The sequence below is a fragment of the Cherax quadricarinatus genome, chromosome 53 (genome assembly GCF_038502225.1).
Source record: "Cherax quadricarinatus isolate ZL_2023a chromosome 53, ASM3850222v1, whole genome shotgun sequence".
Lineage (NCBI taxonomy): Eukaryota > Metazoa > Arthropoda > Malacostraca > Decapoda > Parastacidae > Cherax > Cherax quadricarinatus.
Genome location: NC_091344.1, coordinates 11,524,314 through 11,544,591, shown reverse-complemented (window position 1 = coordinate 11,544,591; position 20,278 = coordinate 11,524,314). Strand labels below are relative to the sequence as shown.

General features: G+C 44.0%; 1 protein-coding gene across 3 annotated transcripts in view; it reads right to left on the bottom strand.

The window, feature by feature from the left end:
• Window positions 1-20,278, bottom strand: part of LOC138854256 (uncharacterized) — a 441,993-nt gene that overhangs the window by 233,968 nt on the left and 187,747 nt on the right. The window contains exon 1 of one of the 3 annotated variants that reach the window (XM_070096314.1): window positions 6,537-7,063. The exons of the other annotated variants lie outside the window; for them this stretch is intronic. The gene's annotated coding sequence lies outside the window, so the exon portion shown is untranslated. Of the gene's footprint in view, window positions 1-6,536; window positions 7,064-20,278 lie in introns of those variants that run through there. 3 annotated transcript variants of the gene reach the window in all.

The window sequence follows — 20,278 nt, the reverse complement described above, 5'->3', positions numbered from 1 at the left end:
CTGATCCACCAGGAGGCCTGGTCACAGACCGGGCCGCGGGGGCGTTGACCCCCGGAACTCTCTCCAGGTAAACTCCAGGTATAGCAGGGTACTGGAGAGTACATAAGGGTACAACTTATTTCTAATCTGTTCTCGTCCCAGTCTCCCGTTGTTCCAGTCTCCTGTTGTTCCCAGTCTCCCGTTGTTCCAGTCCCCCGTTGTTCCAGTATTCCGTTGTTCCAGTCTCTCATTGTTCCAGGAAGAATGTAAACATTGCCTCAGTGAGAGGATTAGTCGCAGGGACGAGGTAATTTGACCCTTCTGGTCACGAGCCACATGGATCAAGTTACTGTTCCGGGGATTCTTAGGTCTGGAGAAGTTTGAGGGAAGGAGGGGACGGGGATGGGGGTGGAGGTGGATGGGTAGGAGAGGGATGGGAGGGAGAGGAGGGGTTGTGGGGAGGGAGGGGTGGAGGATGGGGAGGGGTGGTGTGGATGGAGGGGTGGAGTGGAGGGAGGCTGTGGTGTGGATGGAGGGGGTGGTGTGGAGGGAGGGGGTGGTGTGGAGGGAGTGGGTTGTGTAGAGGGAGGGGTGGTGTAGAGAGAGTGGGGTGTGGAGGGAGAGGTGGTGTGGAGAAAGGAGGTGGTTTGGAAGGAGGGGGTGTGGAGGGAAGGGGTAGTGTGGAGGGAGGGGTGGTGTGGAGGGAGAAGGATGTGTGGAGGGAGGGGTGGTGTGGAGAAAGGGGGATGTGGAGGGAGAGGGGATGGTTTGGAGGGAGGGGGTGTGGAGGGAAGGGGTAGTGTGGAGGAAGGGGTGGTGTGGAGGGAAGGGGTGGTGTGGATGGAGGGGTGGTGTGGAGGGAGGGGGTGGTGTGGAGAAAGGGAGTGGTGTGGAGGGAGGGGTGGTGTTGATGGAGGGGTGGTGGAGAAGGAGTTGTGGTGTGGAGGGAGTGGGTTGTGTAGAGGGAGTGGGGTGTGGAGGGAGAGGTGGTGTGGAGGGAGAGGTGGTGTGGAGAAAGGAGGTGGTTTGGAAGGAGGGGGTGTGGAGGGAGGGGTGGTGTGGAGGGAGGGGGTGTGGAGGGAAGGGTGTGTGGATGGTGTGGAGGAAGGGGTGGTGTGGAGGGAGGGGTGGTGTGGAGGAAGGGGTGGTGTGGAGGGAGGGGTGGTGTGGAGGGAAGGGTGGTGTAGAGGGAGGGGTGGTGTGGACGAAGGGGTGGTGTGGACGAAGGGGTGGTGTGGAGGAAGGGGTGGTGTGGAGGGAAGGGTGGTGTGGAGGGAGGGGTGGTGTGGACGAAGGGGTGGTGTGGACGAAGGGGTGGTGTGGAGGGAGGGGTGGTGTGGAGGGAAGGGTGGTGTGGAGGAAGGGGTGGTGTGGAGGGAAGGGTGGTGTAGAGGGAGGGGGTGGTGTGGAGGGAGGAGTGGTGTGGAGGGAAGGGGTGGTGTGGAGGGAAAGGGTGGTGTGGAGGGAAGGGGTAGTGTGGAGGGAGGGGTGGTGTGGAGGGAGGGGTGGTGTGGAGGGAGGGGTGGTGTGGAGGGAAGGGGTGGTGTGGAGGGAAGGGGTGGTGTGGAGGGAAGGGTGGTGTAGTTTCCACAGTTGTGCAAGACAGGTATACAATACCGACAAGATGAAAGTTAAGACACTTGTGCAACATCTGGTTATCTTTATTGTAGACGTTTCGCCATCCAGTGGCTTTATCAATACAAATTCTTGGACATAATAAGAAAACATAAGAACTATATAGTTAGAAAACAGAACAACTATATAGTTCTGTTTTCTAATTATGTCCAAGAATCTGTAGGGCGAAACGTCTACAATAAAGATAACCAGATGTTGCACAAGTGTCTTAACTTTCAGTTTCCAGTGAAAAACTGAGGTTTAAAATGTGGTTATGAGTGTGGTATATAAAACACCAGACACAACTCCTCAGCAGCTTCATGACCAGTTGTTGGTAATCAAACGTCGCATTGAAAATCTTTCAAACTCATTCCCGAGCATCATCTTGCTGGCTGATTTCATTACAAGACACTTGAAAATATATAGGAAATGCTTCAACATCGGGGGTCCCAGGAAGCAGTCCTGATGAACATTCACAAATTAATAACTAGGACTTGTAAAGAATATAACTGCAGTTAACACAGTAAGACATAAGATTTTGTTCGGATTTTTATCCCCGGAGGGTTAGCTATTCAGGATATCCCAAGAAAGTCAGTGCGTCATCGAGGGACTGTCTTATTTCCACTGGGGCGCTCGATCTTGTCCCCCAGGATACGACCCACACCAGTCGACTAAGATCCAGGTACCTGCTTGCTTGTTAGGTGAACGGGGGCAACAGGAGTAAGGAAACACGCCCAATGTTTCCACCCTTGCCGGGAATCTAGCCACGGACACTGTATGGGAAGCGAGAGTGTTGCCTACCAGGCCGAGGGACACCTAAACTTGGACTACTTCCTAACTGAAGTTTAGATCTGTAAACACAGTGGACTTACGTAGCCCGGTGTTAACATTGCCCAAAATGCTCCTCATACAAATCGGTTTTCTGCATACATATCTAAATGTCATCCATCACTGTACAAACATTATATCATGTTGAAATATAGAATCTTTAGTTTTTAATGAGGGTGTATTGAACAAATTAAATTTTCACAAGAAAAACATTAATTGTGGTCAAGTAAACAACGACTTTATTAAGTCAGTAAGTTTATTTAGGTACAGGTACACACAGGCACAATTATTCATAGGGCACTGTTGCCTGTTGTTGCAGGACACTGTTGCCTGTTGTTGAAGGACACTGTTGCCTGCTCTTAAAGGACACTGTTGCCTGTTGTTGAAGGACACTGTTGCCTGCTCTTAAAGGACACTGTTGCCTGTTGTTGAAGGACACTGTTGCCTGTTGTTGAAGGACACTGTTGCCTGTTTTTGTAGGACACTGCTGCCTGTTGTTGTAGGACACTGTTGCCTGTTTTTTGTAGGACACTGCTGCCTGTTGTTGTAGGACACTGTTGCCTGTTGCTGCAGGACACTGTTGCCTGTTGTTGCAGGACACTGTTGCCTGTCGTTGCAGGACACTGTTGCCTGTTGGTGCAGGACACTGTTGCCTGTTGTTGCAGTACACTGTTGCCTGTTGTTGCAGGACACTGTTGAATGTTGTTGCAGGACACTGTTGCCTGTTGCTGCAGGACACTGTTGCCTGCTGCTGCAGGACACTGCTGCCTGTTGTTGTAGGACACTGCTGCCTGTTTTTGTAGGACACTGCTGCCTGTTGTTGTAGGACACTGTTGCCTGTTGCAGGACATCGTTGCCTGTTGGTGCAGGACACTGTTGCCTGTTGTTGCAGGACACTGTTGCCTGTTGGTGCAGGACACTGTTGCCTGTTGGTGCAGGACACTGTTGCCTTTTATTGCAGGACACTGTTGCCTGTTGGTGCAGGACACTGTTGCCTGTTGGTGCAGGACACTGTTGCCTTTTATTGCAGGACACTGTTGCCTGTTGGTGCAGGACACTGTTGAATGTTGCAGGACACTGTTGTCTGTTGGTGCAGGACACTGTTGCCTGTTGGTGCAGGACACTGTTGCCTGTTGTTGCAGGATACTGTTGCCTGTTGTTGCAGGACACTGTTGTCTGTTGGTGCAGGACACTGTTGCCTGTTTTTGTAAATTTCCTAGGATAGCCAAAAAACTGACTTATTTCCATTGGAGGTCTTTGAAGTACGCTGAGAAGATTAATATGAGAAATGGCACTAGAAATGTGCTCAAGATACATACCATTAATAAAAAAAAGGAAGATGGAAGTTATAAAGGAAGAGACGTTTTTTGTTTACAGAAGACGAAGAATCACAGAACTTCAGGTTCCAGATTTCATCAAAGAAACTGAAAACTGGTTAGAGAAATGGAAGGCACAGAACTCACAGCAACACACAGAATCCAGGAGAAACAGAGGAAGCAAAAAGGCATAAATAAAATTATAAGAAAGCAAACTACTTTCTCTAATATGAAAAATCCAACACTGTCCAGTTTCTTCCCTTCATAATTAAGGGGATTACCAAGAGACTTTTAGTTATCTTCAAGAGGGAATACGGTCTGATGCCGTGCTCCTTCCTTAAGTGAATATGACCTGACTTGACTGGTTGGGTCATTCGCTTAAGCCGGTAAGAGAATTGGACCTGCCTCGCATGGGCCCTCTGCAGTGTTCCTTCTTATGTTCGTATGTTCTAAAAGTTAGTCAAGCTAGTTCCTCATCAGCTAGATTGTGGTGCGGCCAGCACAAACAGCCTGATTGCTCAAGCAAACAACTTAGTTGCCTGGTCTGGAATCGGCCCGCAGGGGCCAGCAATACCCGGATTATTATCAAGGGGAAACGCTAAACCCTTAGGATTACACAGCGCCTGTGGAGGGGGATGGAAGCTATTCAGACTCAGTTAAGGGAACCGGATGACAGATCCAAGTCCCTAGATCAAGAGCCCCTCACCAGCGTCAAGGAACCTCCCTTGAGGGGAGCAATACCCGGAACTATCTACAGGTAAGCTATAGATAGGAAGATAATCAGTAAACAAGGCTAACACTAACCTATTTTGACTGGTGACCAGATGCATCTGACTAGGAACCAGGTGCTGGTCAAGAAACTAGATGAACACCTGCTAATTACACGGATTCTTGGCACCTTGGTAGTCTCGTTCCACTCATTCACTCAGAACAAGACGAGGCCACCCAAGAACTTATTTAGACCAAAAAAAAAAAAAAATCGAGAATTCTGCAAGGCAGCTTTGCTGTTTAATAATTCTCTGTGAACATCACAACAAGAACGTTCTCTGAACCCTCATTTTATTTTTACCTCGCTACGACATCATGACCTTCAAGTTCAGAAATGATGAATATTGATGACATGGTACTTTTACAAGAAACACGAATATCATATACATGTATTCTGAATCTAACGAAAAAATATATTTCATTGTGTTTGTTTATTATCAAATTATTGTACACTTATCTAAAATATATTTAGTTGGATTAGACTAAATTAAATTGCGCTTCTTATTATAAGGTTAGTTACGTTTTATAAAATTCTTTTGGTACATAACTATTAATTTTTACATTAACATGAATGAAAAAAATATATCTTTAAATGCACAAGAGAAAATTTTAGAAAGGGCTTAATTTTAAATGAGTTCTTACTACTTGACCAGTTTTACCTATTCGGCACGACAATAATATATATATATATATATATATATATATATATATATATATATATATATATAGATATATATATATATATATATATATATATAGATATATATTCTTTTTCCTTTTTCAATACGTCGGTCGTCTCCCACCGAGGCAGGGTGACCCAAAAAGAAAATCCTCCAAAAGAAAAATACTTTCATCATCATTCAACATTTTCACCTCATACATAATCACTGTCTTTGCAGAGGTGCTCAGATACGACAGTTTAGGTCCCTCCAAACTGCCAATATCCCAAACTCCTCCTTTAAAATGCAGGCATTGTACTTCCTACTTCCAGGACTCAAGTCCGGCTAACCGGTTTCCCTGAATCCCTTCAAAAAATATTACCCTGTTCATTCTCCAACAGCTCGTCTGGTCCCAAAAATAATTCGTCTCCTTTCACTCCTATCTAACACACACACACACACACACACACACACACACACACACATACATATATATATGTATATATATATATATATATATATATATATATATATATATATATATATATATATATATCGTATACTCCCTATCCTGCCTGCTTACTCCTCGCCCACATCTATGTTGGACCATACATCAGCCTACTTGTTAGGGAGCTTGTGATAAATCTGTGACAGGTTTCGAGAGGTTTTCTATCCTCATTGCATGTTCAACCAAGCTGTTGCTGTTAGTGGCCCGCTGGCCCATAGAAATTACATCCTGGTGAATCTGGCACTTGGCGAAAGCGTGAATGCCTCAGTGCACATACAATGAGAAATGTGCATATATCAGTGTATATGTCTCAGCATATATACACCAAGAAGTATGTCTTTCAGTGTAGATGCACCGAGAAGTGTATTTCTCGGCGTATATGCAGAGAGAGGTGCGCATGAAGTGATCGAACCCTCAATTTTGAATGGTATCCAGACCATCAGTCATAATAAAGCCCTGCATGAGCGAAACACTCAATAAAGCCGCTTTAATTTAAGTTCATTTATGTCAAATTTTCCATTATGACTGACCGATGGTGCACAGCCTTAATGACCAACAGGCAGCCGATAGAGCTTAATAAATCAAGCGAGTTGTTATCGGCATGGTAACTTGACCAGAGTACAGACACCCAAGACTTGCTATACCTCTCACACCAGAAACATATGTACACATAGCTAAATCTACACACGCAACCACATACAGGTGAGTACATTCTCAGACGACACGCGTGAACGCACACAGAAACATGTAATACGGGAAAATTTAATACCACGAGGAGGGGGAGAGACGTTTGCGACACGAAAGATGAACCATAACAAAAAATGTTAAAGGCTTTTGTTTGAACTAAAAAGGTCTCACACGTACCTTTAGTCACGATGTTATCTGTCCTTACTTCATGGTGTTATTTTGTGTTGTTTTAAACAGGAACACGAACTTAGACTGACCAGGTTTACTGTGGTTAATATCAGTATATTCCAGCATTTAATTTTCCACACATTAACACAAGAGTCCACAGGAATTATGATGCACGTCTTTTATTGTACACAAATTTCCGTAACTGAGCTACTCAGTGATTGATTACAATTGCATTTTTACACAGGATGTGTCTGTCTTAAGGTTGAACCAGCCTCGAGCTTGTTTACAAAAACAATAATGGCCCAGCACCCCCACGTGCTCGGGTGTAACTCGCCTCCCGACACCGCCAAGGGCAACTTCACACTTCTACGCCAACGCTCGTATCAAACTCTGCACTCGCTGGTGTAGAGTTTCAAGGGATCAAGGCGTGTTTACACGGTGTGTGCTGTTTGTTCACACGGAGTTGGTCTTGACGGCAGCAATAACCATCCTCACACCACGGCGGCGCAGGCCACACTGAGGGTGGGTGGGGTCTGTCTCATCAACTCAACACCCAAAACTTTCCCACGCGAAGCCACCCCCATCACCAGCCCACCTCATCACCAGCCCACCTCATCTCCAACCCACCTCATCACCAGCCCACCTCATCACCAGCTCACCTCATCACCAGCCCACCTCATCTCTAGCCCACCTCATCACCAGCCCACCTCATCTCTAGCCCACCTCATCACCAGCCCACCTCATCTCTAGCCCACCTCATCACCAGTCCACCTCATCACTAGCCCAACTCATCACCAGCCCACCTCATCACCAGCCCACCTCATCACCAGCCCACATCATCACCAGCCCACCTCATTCCCATTCACCTCATCACTAGCCCTCCTCATCACCAGCCCACCTCATCACCAGCCCACCTCATCCAAACCCACCTCATCACCAGCCCACCTCATCACTAGCCCACCTCATCCCACCCCACCTCATCACCATCCCACCTCATCACCAGCCTACTGACGTCAGCAACTATAGGCCTGTTAATATACTTAGTGTTATGTCGAAAATTCTAGGGAAGGCGGTGTACTATCAAGTAGTTAAGTATTTTAATGACAGAAACATTCTCCATAGTTACCAATCAGGTTTCGGGAGATCTTACTCGACCGACACCTCCCTAATTAATCCGATGGATTCCCTACCTGTCGCTAGGGAATCTCATAGGTATGGCGACCCTAGACTTGGAAAAGGCCTTCGATACGGTCAACCACAATATATTATGTAAGAAACTACAAGCTAGTTTAAGTCCTAGTAGCTAGTTTAAGGCTGGTTTAAGTCCTACCTGAGCAACAGGAAACAAATTGTCAAGATCAACAACACAGAATCAGTACCCTTGTCGATAGTACATGGGGGTTCCCCAAGGAAGTATTCTGGATCCCTTACTGTTTCAATGTTATGTGACTGACATGCCCATCAGTATCAAGTGTAAGTTTCTGTTGTATCCAGACGACAGTGCTCTGTTAGTGTCAGGTAAAGACTCACAAGATATAGCTAATGTACTATCACTAGAACTAGAGTCCTACAGCAAATCCTTAGTAGACAACAAATTATCGTTACACCTCGGGAAAACAGAAGATGTATTCGTTGGCACGAAAAATAAACAGAAAAGTGGTAAATAATTTTAATTGGCAGTGTAATAGGGAACCCATTATTTCAATAAATTCAGTGAAATATCTGGGAAGCCCCTTTGACCCATGCATGTCAGGAGAACTAATAGGGAACAATGTAGTAAAGAAAGCGAATGCCAGACTGAAGTTCCTCTACAGACAAGCACAGTGTCTACCTACTGAGGCTCGCAGGAACCTATGTCTAGCCCTTATACAATGTATTATAGACTACTCTTGTTCTTCATGGTACTCTGCCTTAAAAAAAAATAAAGAAAAGAAAAGCCGTTAAAGACAGACTACAAATCGCCCAGAACAAAATTGTATGATTCATCCTGGACCTGGATCCAAGAGAACATGTAGCAAAGGATGAATTACAACAATTGGATATGATGAATGTTGAAGACAGAGTAAAACAAATGAAGTTAAATCAAGTTTACAAAATTGTCCACAAGCAGAATCCAGAATATCTGGCTACCAAGTTTGTCAAGACTGGGAATCAAATCAAATATAGTACCAGGGAAAGGGAGCACAACTTTGTAGTACCCACAGTAGGTGGTCAGACTACAAACACCTTTTATTGTACAGCAGTATTATTATAATCAAGGGGGAAGCGCTAAACCCAGAGGATTATACAGCGCCTGGGGGGGGGATGTGGAAGGCATTCAGGCTTAATTTGGGAAACTGGAGCACAGATCCAATTCCCTAAATCAAGAGCCCCTCACCAACATCAAGGAACCTTCCTTGAGGGGTGGACAGCAGTAAAGGAGTGGAACGGACTACCTGCACACGCCAAAGCCTGTCATAACATGAACCAGTTTAAGAAGACAGCTAAAAGGATACTTAATGAATGAAGCTATAGAAAGGGAGGAGAGTGATTTATTGTATAACTAATATACATGTATCTATTAGTGTAACATACATGTACCTATTACTGTAACATACACGTACCTATTACTGTAACATACATGTACCTATTACTGTAACATACATGTACCTATTACTGTAACATACATGTACCTATTACTGTAACATACATGTATCTATTACTGTAACATACATGTACCTATTACTGTAACATACATGTACCTATTACTGTAACATACATGAACATACCTATTACTGTACATACATGTACTATATTACTGTAACATACATACATGTACCTATTACTGTAACATTCAAGTACCTATTACTGTAACATTCATGTACCTATTACTGTAACATACATGTACCTATTACTGTAACATACATGAACCTTTTACTGTAACATTTATGTACCTATTACTGTAACATACATGTACCTATTACTGTAACATACATGTACCTATTACTGTAACATACATGTACCTATTACTGTAACATACATGTACCTATTACTGTAACATACATGTACCTATTACTGTAACATACATGTACCTATTACTGTAACATACATGTACCTATTACTGTAACATACATGTACCTATTACTGTAACATTTATGTAGTTATTACTGTGATCTGATTCTCTCTTTAATATTAATGTTAATACCCTCTACCTAGTTTATTCACACAATTGAGTTACTTAGCCGTTTTAACTTTTAAGGTTGTAATAATAAGATATTACAAGAATCCAATGGAAATAAGTCACTGTGTCTGACCTTTTTTTTTTGGTTATCCTGGATAATCTACACATGCTGCTATGTATGATAATTTATGCAACTGTATTTATGTGTACCTGTACCTGAATAAACTTACTTACGCTACTACCAGCCCACCTCATCCCCGCCCTACCTCATCACTAGCCCACCTCATCCCCGCCCTACCTCATCACTAGCCCACCTCATCCCCACCCTACCTCATCACTAGCCCACCTCATCCCCGCCCTACCTCATCACTAGCCCACCTCATCCCCACCCTACCTCATCACTAGCCCACCTCATCCCCGCCCTACCTCATCACTAGCCTACCTCACCCCAACCCTACCTCATCACTAGCCAACGTCATCCCCACCCTACCTCATCACTAGCCCACCTCATCCCCACCCTACCTCATCACTAGCCTACCTCATCCCCACCCTACCTCATCACTAGCCCACCTCATCCCCACCCTACCTCATCACTACCCCTCACCCCAACCCTACCTCATCACTACCCCACCTCATCCCCGCCCTACCTCATCACTAGCCCACCTCATCCCCACCCTACCTCATCACTAGCCTACCTCATCCCCGCCCTACCTCATCACTAGCCCACCTCATCCCAACCCTACCTCATCACTAGCCTACCTCACCCCAACCCTACCTCATCACTAGCCTACCTCATCCCCGCCCTACCTCATCACTAGCCCACCTCATCCCAACCCTACCTCATCACTAGCCTACCTCATCCCCACCCTACCTCATCACTAGCCCACCTCATCCCCACCCTACCTCACCACTAGCCCACCTCATCCCCACCCTACCTCATCACTAGCCCACTTTATCCCCACCCTACCTCATCACTAGCCCACCTTATCTCCACCCTACCTCATCACTAGCCCACCTCATCCCAACCCTACCTCATCACTAGCCTACCTCATCCCCACCCTACCTCATCACTAGCCCACCTCATCCCAACCCTACCTCATCACTAGCCTACCTCATCCCCACCCTACCTCATCACTAGCCCACCTTATCCCCACCCTACCTCATCACTAGCCCACCTTATCCCCACCCTACCTCATCACTAGCCTACCTTATCCCCACCCTACCTCATCACCCTACCTCATCAATAGCCTACCTCGTCCCCACCCTACCTCATCACTAGCCCACCTCATACCCACCCTACCTCATCACTAGCCCACCTCATACCTCATCACTAGCCTACCTCATCCCCACCCTACCTCATCACTAGCCCACCTTATTCCCACCCTACCTCATCACTAGCCTACCTTATCCCCACCCTACCTCATCACTAGCCTACCTCATCCCCACCCTACTTCATCACTAGTCCACCTCATCCCCACCCTACCTCATCACTAGCCCACCTCATCCGCACCCTACCTCATCACTAGCCTACCTCATCCCCACCCAACCTCATCACTAGCCCACCTCATCCCCACGCTACCTCATCACTAGCCTACCTCATCCCCACCCTACCTCATCACTAGCCCACCTCATCCCCACCCTACCTCATCACTAGCCTACCTCATCCCCACCCTACCTCATCACTAGCCCACCTCATCCCCACCCTACCTCATCACTAGCCCACCTCATTCCCACCCTACCTCATCACTAGCCCACCTCATTCCCACCCTACCTCATCACTAGCCTACCTCATCCCCACCCTACCTCATCACTAGCCCACCTCATCCCCACCCTACCTCATCACTAGCCTACCTCATCCCCACCCTACCTCATCACTAGCCTACCTCATCCCCACCCTACCTCATCACTAGCCCACCTCATACCCACCCCACCTCATCACTAGCCCACCTCATCCCCACCCTACCTCATCACTAGCCTACCTCATCCCCACCCAATCTCATCACTAGCCCACCTCATCCCCACCCTACCACATCACTAGCCCACCTCACCCCCACCCAACCTCATCACTAGCCCACCTCATCCCCACCCCACCTCATCACTAGCCTACCTCATCCGCACCCTACCTCATCACTAGCCTACATCATCCCCACCTTACCTCATCACTAGCCCTCCTCTTTCCTACCCCACCTCATCATGAGCCCACCTCATCACCAATACATACCACTCACGCCTCTCTCATAGGCACCTCAGTTGTCACCTGGGCCACGATGGGACAGTGTTCTCAGGGTTAGTGAACATGATGTCACGAATCATGGTGAACTAACAAAGTGATCACTCATTCGTTCTTGAGCTATGTAGATTTATGCAAATTTAACTTTGGAAAATAATGAACGTTGAGCTGAAACTGATTGCGCCATATCGAGTCCAGGAGAGAGAGAGGGAGGGAGGGAGAGAGAGAGAGAGAGAGAGAGAGAGAGAGAGAGAGAGAGAGAGAGAGAGAGAGAGAGAGAGAGAGAGAGAGAGAGCGAGAGAGAGAGAGAGAGAGAGAGAGAGAGAGAGAGAGATAGATAGAGAGAGAGAGAGAGAGAGAGAGAGAGATAGAGAGAGAGAGAGAGAGAGAGAGAGAGAGAGAGAGAGAGAGAGAGAGAGAGAGAGAGAGAGAGAGAGAAACAGACAGACAGACAGACAGACAGACAATCAGACAGACAGACAGACAACCAGACAGACAGACAGACAGACAGACAGACAGGCAGACAGAATAAAGAACCAACGAAATTAGAAGACATAAAACTCCTCTTCAGATACAAAATCCAACGCTAAAACTACATTTTGTTAAGAACCTTATTTAAAGGAGATGGAACAAACATTGATGATAACAGAGAAATAAGTGAAATACTAAAGTGACAATATAACTGTGTTGAGCGAGCCATTAATCAGTCTTCAGACTGACGACCGAAATGAGTTTTTCATAACAGTAAAAAAACAGTCGACATTTCCATAATTTCCACCGACGTAACTCTAACTTGACTTCGAAGAAGCCATCGACAGCATGCCCAGGCATTCTGACCCAGGACCAGATTCATGGAGCTCCATATTCATCAAAAATTGCAAGAAGTCACCAATTTTTGTATTTTAATGTTCTATGGAGAACGAACCTGGACACTCTTGGCATCAAACCATTAAAAAATCACCGATATAGTTCCATATCATGAAGGTGGCAGTAAAGCAATTGCAAAATAAAAAAAAAAATATAGACGTAACACACATTATCAAAAATTTTAAACCGGACTTCAGAAGTATTACCAATGACAGGGAATCACAACAACTGCACAACCCAGGGCAGAGTGGCTTTAGAGCAGGTTACTCCTGCCTTTCACAACTGTTGGACCACTACAACATTGTCTTGGAAACACTAGAAGACAAGTTAAATGTAGATGTAATATACACTGACATTTTAAAACCCTTTTGCAAAGGCGACCACGTGTAATAATGCACAAACTGCATGCGAAGGGAATGGCTGGAAACGCAAACAGATAAATATTCGACTTCTTAACAATTGAAATCTAGAGAGTAATAGTAAACAGAGTAAAATTATAGGCTGACATAAGCAAGGATATAAAGTGTAACGACATTTCATCCCTTGATGACGATACTAGAATTTACATGCGAGTGGCATTTATCGGCCACTGTAGCTCCGCCGCGGAAGAATTGAGGAAATAAAGACTGAAACGGAATACAAGTCAAACGTGAATCATTCAAATGAACCGAAGTTCAATGTGAGTGGCATATGGATCATATTGTCAGAGGATTTCACATTATAGGATCACAATAATGTCACTATCACAACTGCAAGGGAAAATGCTAAGCTGGATACCTAAAACATTCAAAAAAGATACGCTGATGTAATGATGACTCTCAAGTCACTTGCTTTTTCAAGGATTAAATTATGTTGTGTTTCGTTGGGTCCTTTCAAGTTAGTTAGTTTAATATGTTTATTATGCACCCCATACCCATCCTGTGGGCGGTAGTCAAAAGATTACAGAGGTACATAATTGGTCCAGGGACTGGACTCCAAAGTTTTGATAGCTGAACTAGTTACAAAGGTAATGAACTCACAGTTTACAAAGGTAATGAACTCACAATTTACAAAGGTAATGAACTCCAGGAGAAATTGCAGAGCTCCAAAACGTACGGGAACTTTCACTGCCTTCATAAATTCAGCCAAACATTTGAACTACTGGGAAAACTTGAACTCCCCTGAAATGCACTTCTTGCAACAAAGGCAAGAAAGATTCCCTATGTCTAAAATAACATAGGAAGGTCAATGGGTGTGGTTTATTTTCATTTGGGCCCAAAATCTTCAAAAGCTGTAATAAAGACTAAATGTATTTCGGTATCCACGAAAGGCATCTCCGTAACGCATAATTCCAGCCCCTGTACCCTACTGCAAGTGATTGGAATAGTGCAGAGTGTGGTTTAAATTTCTAATGCAGTTATAAATTTGAAGATTTGGTGCAAATCAAAAGAGGCACTCACAAGCTAGTACTTGGAAAGCAATATCCCAATTAAATAAATTGGGACGTACACAGCCCTGAACTAATTTAAAAAATTCCCTATGAAACACCAATTTTGAAAATTTTGAAGCCGATTTAAAGACATTCTCTAGCCATCTCACGGAGGATCAGATTATCAAATACATCAGCACCTGAAGTTTGAAACCTCCTAGAAGTTGCATTGTGAAGTTATCAGCATTAAAATTCTGAAGCTAATCGAACGACACATTCACAGAGCATCACATGAAAACCTATATTTTCATCATCCAAATTTTTTCAAGAAGAACTGCAACTTGCAACCTACGCAAGCCAAAAGCAATCCAAACTTTTCTCTAAGATTCACCAGTGTTTAAGGATTAAGGCAACTCAGTCACATTCTTCAGTTACTTTAAGCAAACTAGTTTGTCTCTTAACACAAGTAAATTAAACTTATACAACCCAAAATCAAGGTGAAGTTTCCTTTGAGAAAATCACAACAGCATTAAAAGTTTGAAGCCGCCCAGAAGAGAACAGAACTCAACAATAACACGTTCATTAACTACATTGTTATATTTGATATTTGCACCTACACAGGCTAAACTAAATCTATTTCATCTATTTCTACATCTGTGTGTACGTCATCAGTGCACAACTTTCTTACCACAAAAGAAACAGCGGAGATCAACGAACATGATAGCTTCAACTCCATAGTTTTACTGTTTTTTTATGAAGATCACTGAACCGAAACGCATCAAATGAAGCTGTCGTAAGAAAAACAGTATTTTAAATCATAAATTTTGCCGTCAAAATTGCCCGTTTATTGTGCCACCCATATCCATCTTCTGGACGGTAAGGTAACAGCATATGGATATACAAAAGGCCTCAAAACTAGACTTTAAAAGAGATTAACATAGGTGCATTTTGGCATATCTTTACGAATTGTTGATTCATCTACCATAAACAAATTTTGGAAACATGCTCAAAATTTTTGGTAGTTTACCTGAGATATCTTGACATTTGATACAAGCTTTTGACACCGACGTCTATATTCACTAATCGGACAATTATACATATATTGTGCAAGATAGTTCGATAAGTGTCTATATGAAGGACTAACAAACAGACAGATGTGTTTGTAACCAAACATTGTCTGGCTACTACAACGTCTCTCAGTGTTCCTCACACTTCATGTTGTTCCGTAAACGTGCCTATGTAAGTTCACGTTGTCGTAGCGAACTACAGATGTCTTCAGACTTCTAACTGTACTCCTTTGGTATTCAATTTCATTAAACAGGGAAAAATAAAAGATGAACTGCGTTTTAAAAAGAGTGAACAAGAAAAAGAGGAATAATAATAATAATAATAATAATAATAATAATAATAATAATAATAATAATAATAATAATAATAATAATAATAAGAAGAAGAAGAAGAAGAAGATTATTATCTCCGGAGTACATTGTATCCTATGATGATTATTTGACAAATGTAAAGCTTGATAAGAGTCAATGTTATTAACGTGCACCATGGAAACTCAGCCTTAATGAAGTTACATTAATCTGTTGACAGTTAACAGTTGTATCATCATTACATATATTGACATGACTGGCTTAATGACATGTCTGATTTAATTAGTCCTTCAAGGGAGGTGCCGGGATGTCATTGAAGGGCTCTTGATCCACTGACATTAGAGCGACTGACCTGTAGAATGAATCTGACTTGCTCGCATTCCCCACGTGAGGGCATGACTCCTACGGGTTTAGCGCCTCACCATGAACGCAATAATAGTAATAATATGTGAATTAAAGCCTCAAAAATATCGATCGTACTTGTGAAGATGTCTTTACAAAATACAACTTCAACAACAAGAACATCAACTGGGACCAGGTAAACCATGTCTTAAACGAAACATGTTGGGAAGATGTCTTAAATGACATGGATCCAAACCAGTGCCTTGAAAGGATCAACTTCCTGGCAGCCGAAGCATGTTCTAGGCATATTCCCCTAAGAAACAAGAAGAGCAGGAGTAAACTGGAGAGAGAAAGACGCTCCCTCTACAGAAGACGACGAAGAGTCAGGGAGCTCCTCAGGAGTGCTAAAATATCTGATACACGAAAGGAGGCGCTGACCAGGGAAGTGGAAACTATCGAACTTAAGTTAAATGACTCTTACAGGAACCAGGAGAGACAGGAGGAGCTTAAAGCTATTAGTGAAATTGAAAGAAATTCAAAATATTTCTTTTCATATGCCAAAAACAATGCAAATACCACATCTAGCATGGGGCCCTTACTCAGACAGGATGGGGCTTACACAGATGACAACAAGGAAATGAGTGAAATATTGAAATCCCAGTACGACTCTGTGTTTAGTGAACCACTAATCGGTCTGAGGATCGACGACCCAAATGATTTCTTCATGAATGAGCCTCAAAACTCCATAAATGTATGCCAGATTTCCGACATTACCCTAACTCCGATAGATTTCGAAAAAGCCATTGACAACATGCCCATGCACTCAGCCCCGGGCCCAGACTCGTGGAACTCTGTTTTCATTAAGAACTGCAAGAAACCCCTCTCGCGTGCCCTAAGTACACTATGGAGGAGGAGCTTGGACATGGGTGAAATTCCACAGTCACTTAAAACAACGGATATAGCCCCACTCCATAAAGGTGGCAGTAAAGCATTAGCTAAGAACTATAGACCAATAGCTCTGACGTCCCACATCATGAAAATCTTTGAAAGAGTGCTAAGAAGCAGGATTGCAAATCACCTGGATTCCCAAAATCTGCACAATCCAGGGCAACATGGGTTCAGGGCATGTCGCTCCTGCCTCTCACAACTACTGGATCACTATGATATGGCCTTGGATGCACTGGAAGAAAATCAGAATGAAGATGTAATATACACAGACTTTGCAAAAGCATTTGACAAATGCGATCATGGCGTAATAGCCCATAAAATACGTGCTAAAGGAATAACTGGGAAAGTGGGGAGATGGATCTTCAACTTCCTAACAAATCGAACACAAAGAGTAGTGGTCAACAGAGTTAAATCGGAGGCTGCCATAGTGAAGAGCTCTGTTCCACAAGGCACAGTACTCGCCCCTATCTTATTCCTTATCCTCATATCAGACAGACAGAGATTGATCATACAGAATGTGAAAAAGACTTGGGAGTCATGGTAAGCAGAAATCTAAAGCCAAGACAGCAGTGCCTTAGTGTGCGCAACAAGGCCAACAGATTACTTGGATTTATCTCAAGAAGTATAAGTAACAGAAGTCCAAAAGTTATTTTACAGCTCTATACATCACTAGTGAGGCCTCATTTAGATTATGCTGCTCAGTTTTGGTCCCCTTACTACAGGATGGACATAGACTCATTAGAGAACATACAGAGAAGAATGACTAAAATGATATACTGTGTAAGGAACCTCCCGTATGAAGATTGACTCAAAGCCTTAAATCTCCACTCTCTGGAGAGGCGTAGAATGAGGGGAGATATCATTGAAGTGTATAAGTGGATGACGGGCATAAACAAGGGAGATATTAATAAAGTACTGAGGGTGTCGAACCAGGTAAGAACCAGGAATAATGGATTTAAGTTGGATAAATTTAGATTTAGAAAGGACATAGGTAAGTACTGGTTTTCTAACAGAGTTGTAGATGCGTGGAACAGTCTTCCCAGTGGGGTGATAGAGTGAACATTAAAATGGTATAAAATACCGACAGGTTGTTAGGTAAGACACATATGCAACAGTTAGGTATCTTTATTATGAAACGTTTCGCCTACACAGTAGGCTTCTTCAGTCAAGTACAGAAAAGTTGATAGAAGCAGAAGATACTTGAAGACGATGTAATCAGTCCATCACCCTTAAAGTTTTGAGGTGGTCAGTCCCTCAGTCTGAAGAAGAGCATTGTTCCATAGTATGAAGCAATATTGTTTCATACTATGGAACAATGCTCTTCTCCAGACTGAGGGGTGATAGAGGCTAGGACCTTGGGTAGCTTTAAGAAGAGACTGGGCAAATATATGAGTGGGAGGGGCTGGGTTTGATTGGTGTCATTGGGTACAGGAGTTATTTCTAGGGAAGCTTTAGGTAGTAGTTGTTTTGATAAGGACCTGCCTCGCATGGGCCAGTAGGCCTTCTGCAGTGTTCCTCCATTCTTATGTTCTTATATACATCACAGCACCGTATCATCCTTTGCGGATGATACTAGGATCTGCATGAGGCTGTCATCTGCTGAGGACGCGGTTAACCTCCAAGAAGATATAAACAAAGTTTTCCACTGGGCAACGGTAAACAATATGGTGTTCAATGAGGACAAATTCCCACTACTCCGTTATGGAAAACTGAAGGAGATATTAACTAGAACAGAGTATACTACAGACTCTGGCCATACAATAGAGCGGAAAAATAATGTAAGGGACCTGGGAGTAGTAATGTCTGAGGATCTCACTTTCAAGGATCACAACAGTGCCACGATCGCACGTGCAAAGAAAATGATAGGATGGATAATGAGAACGTTCAGAACGAGAGATGCCAAGCCAATGATGATCCTTTTCAAATCATTTGTTCTCTCTAGGCTGGAATACTGCTGTACATTAACATTTCCATTCAAAGCAGGTGAAATCGCACATCTAGAGAGTGTACAGAGATCCTTTACTGCACGTATAAGTTCTGTCAAGCACCTTAACTACTGGGAACGCTTGGAAGCACTTGACTTGTACTCGTTGGAACGCAGGAGGGAGAGATATATCATAATCTACACTTGGAAAATCTTGGAAGGAATGGTCCCAAATCTGCACACAGAAATCACTCTCTACGAAAGTAAAAGACTGGGCAGGCGATGCAAAATGCCCCCAATTAAAAGTAGGGGCGCCATTGGTACACTAAGAGAAAACACCATAAGTGTCCGGGGCCCAAAATTGTTCAACAGCCTCCCATCAAGCATTAGGGGAATTGCCAATAAACCCCTGGCTGCCTTCAAGAGAGAACTGGACAGATACCTAAAGTCAGTGCCGGATCAGCCGGGCTGTGGCTCGTACGTTGGAATGCGTACGGCCAGCAGTAACAGCCTAGTTGATCAGGCCCTGATCCATCGGGAGGCCTGGTCATGGACCGGGCCGCTGGGGCGTTGATCCCCGGAATAACCTCCAGGTAACCTCCAGGTAACCTCCAGGTAACCTCCAGGCAACCTCCAGGTAACCTCCAGGTAACCTCCAGGTAACCTCCAGGTAACCTCCAGGTAACCTCCAGGTAACCTCCAGGTAACCTCCAGGTAACCTCCAGGTAACCTCCAGGTAACCTCCAGGTAACCTCCAGGTAACCTCCAGGTAACCTCCAGGATCGATACAAAATTACAAAAAAAAAAATGTAAATGAAGTCAAAATATTCAGGTCTTTATTCATGTTCCTTCATGTTTCCGTCCTTATAATTTTACACTTTCCATATAATGATTTATTTAAGGATTAGTTATACGTGTGTGTGTGATATATAGACGGGCGGTAAACGTATGATTTAAGTGGTAGTGTCTTCATCTCACATCTGAAGGATGCAGGTTCGATTCCGGTAGAAGTGTAAGTGTTGGGAATGTTTACTAACACTTGTCGTAGTGATAGCAGAATGTTGCGGGTGGCATCCCGAGGAAGAGAATCACTGGAAATAAATCATTCTGAGTGGATTTCCTGGCTTGCGAACCCTGCAAGTCAATAACCAGAATGATTCTGCATCACCATTATCATCGTCATTATAATATTCGATCAGCACCTAGTTATCTGTTTACTGCCAGGCGAACACAGACAGGTGAAAGAAGACTTGCGCATAATGGCTACAGATGTGCTGATGGTTACCTGTTTGTATGATACTAAGTACTTACTCTTTAAAGAAGACTTGTGCACGATGGCTACAAATGTACTGATGTTTACCTGTCTGAAAGCGATGCCCTGTCACCCTGCATTAGAGTAATAATATATTTCACGTCCAGAGGCAGACAGCCTCCACTGCATTCTTCCTTAACATAATGTAACTGAGTTTCCTGTAATTGCATGGCTAGGTGGTTAA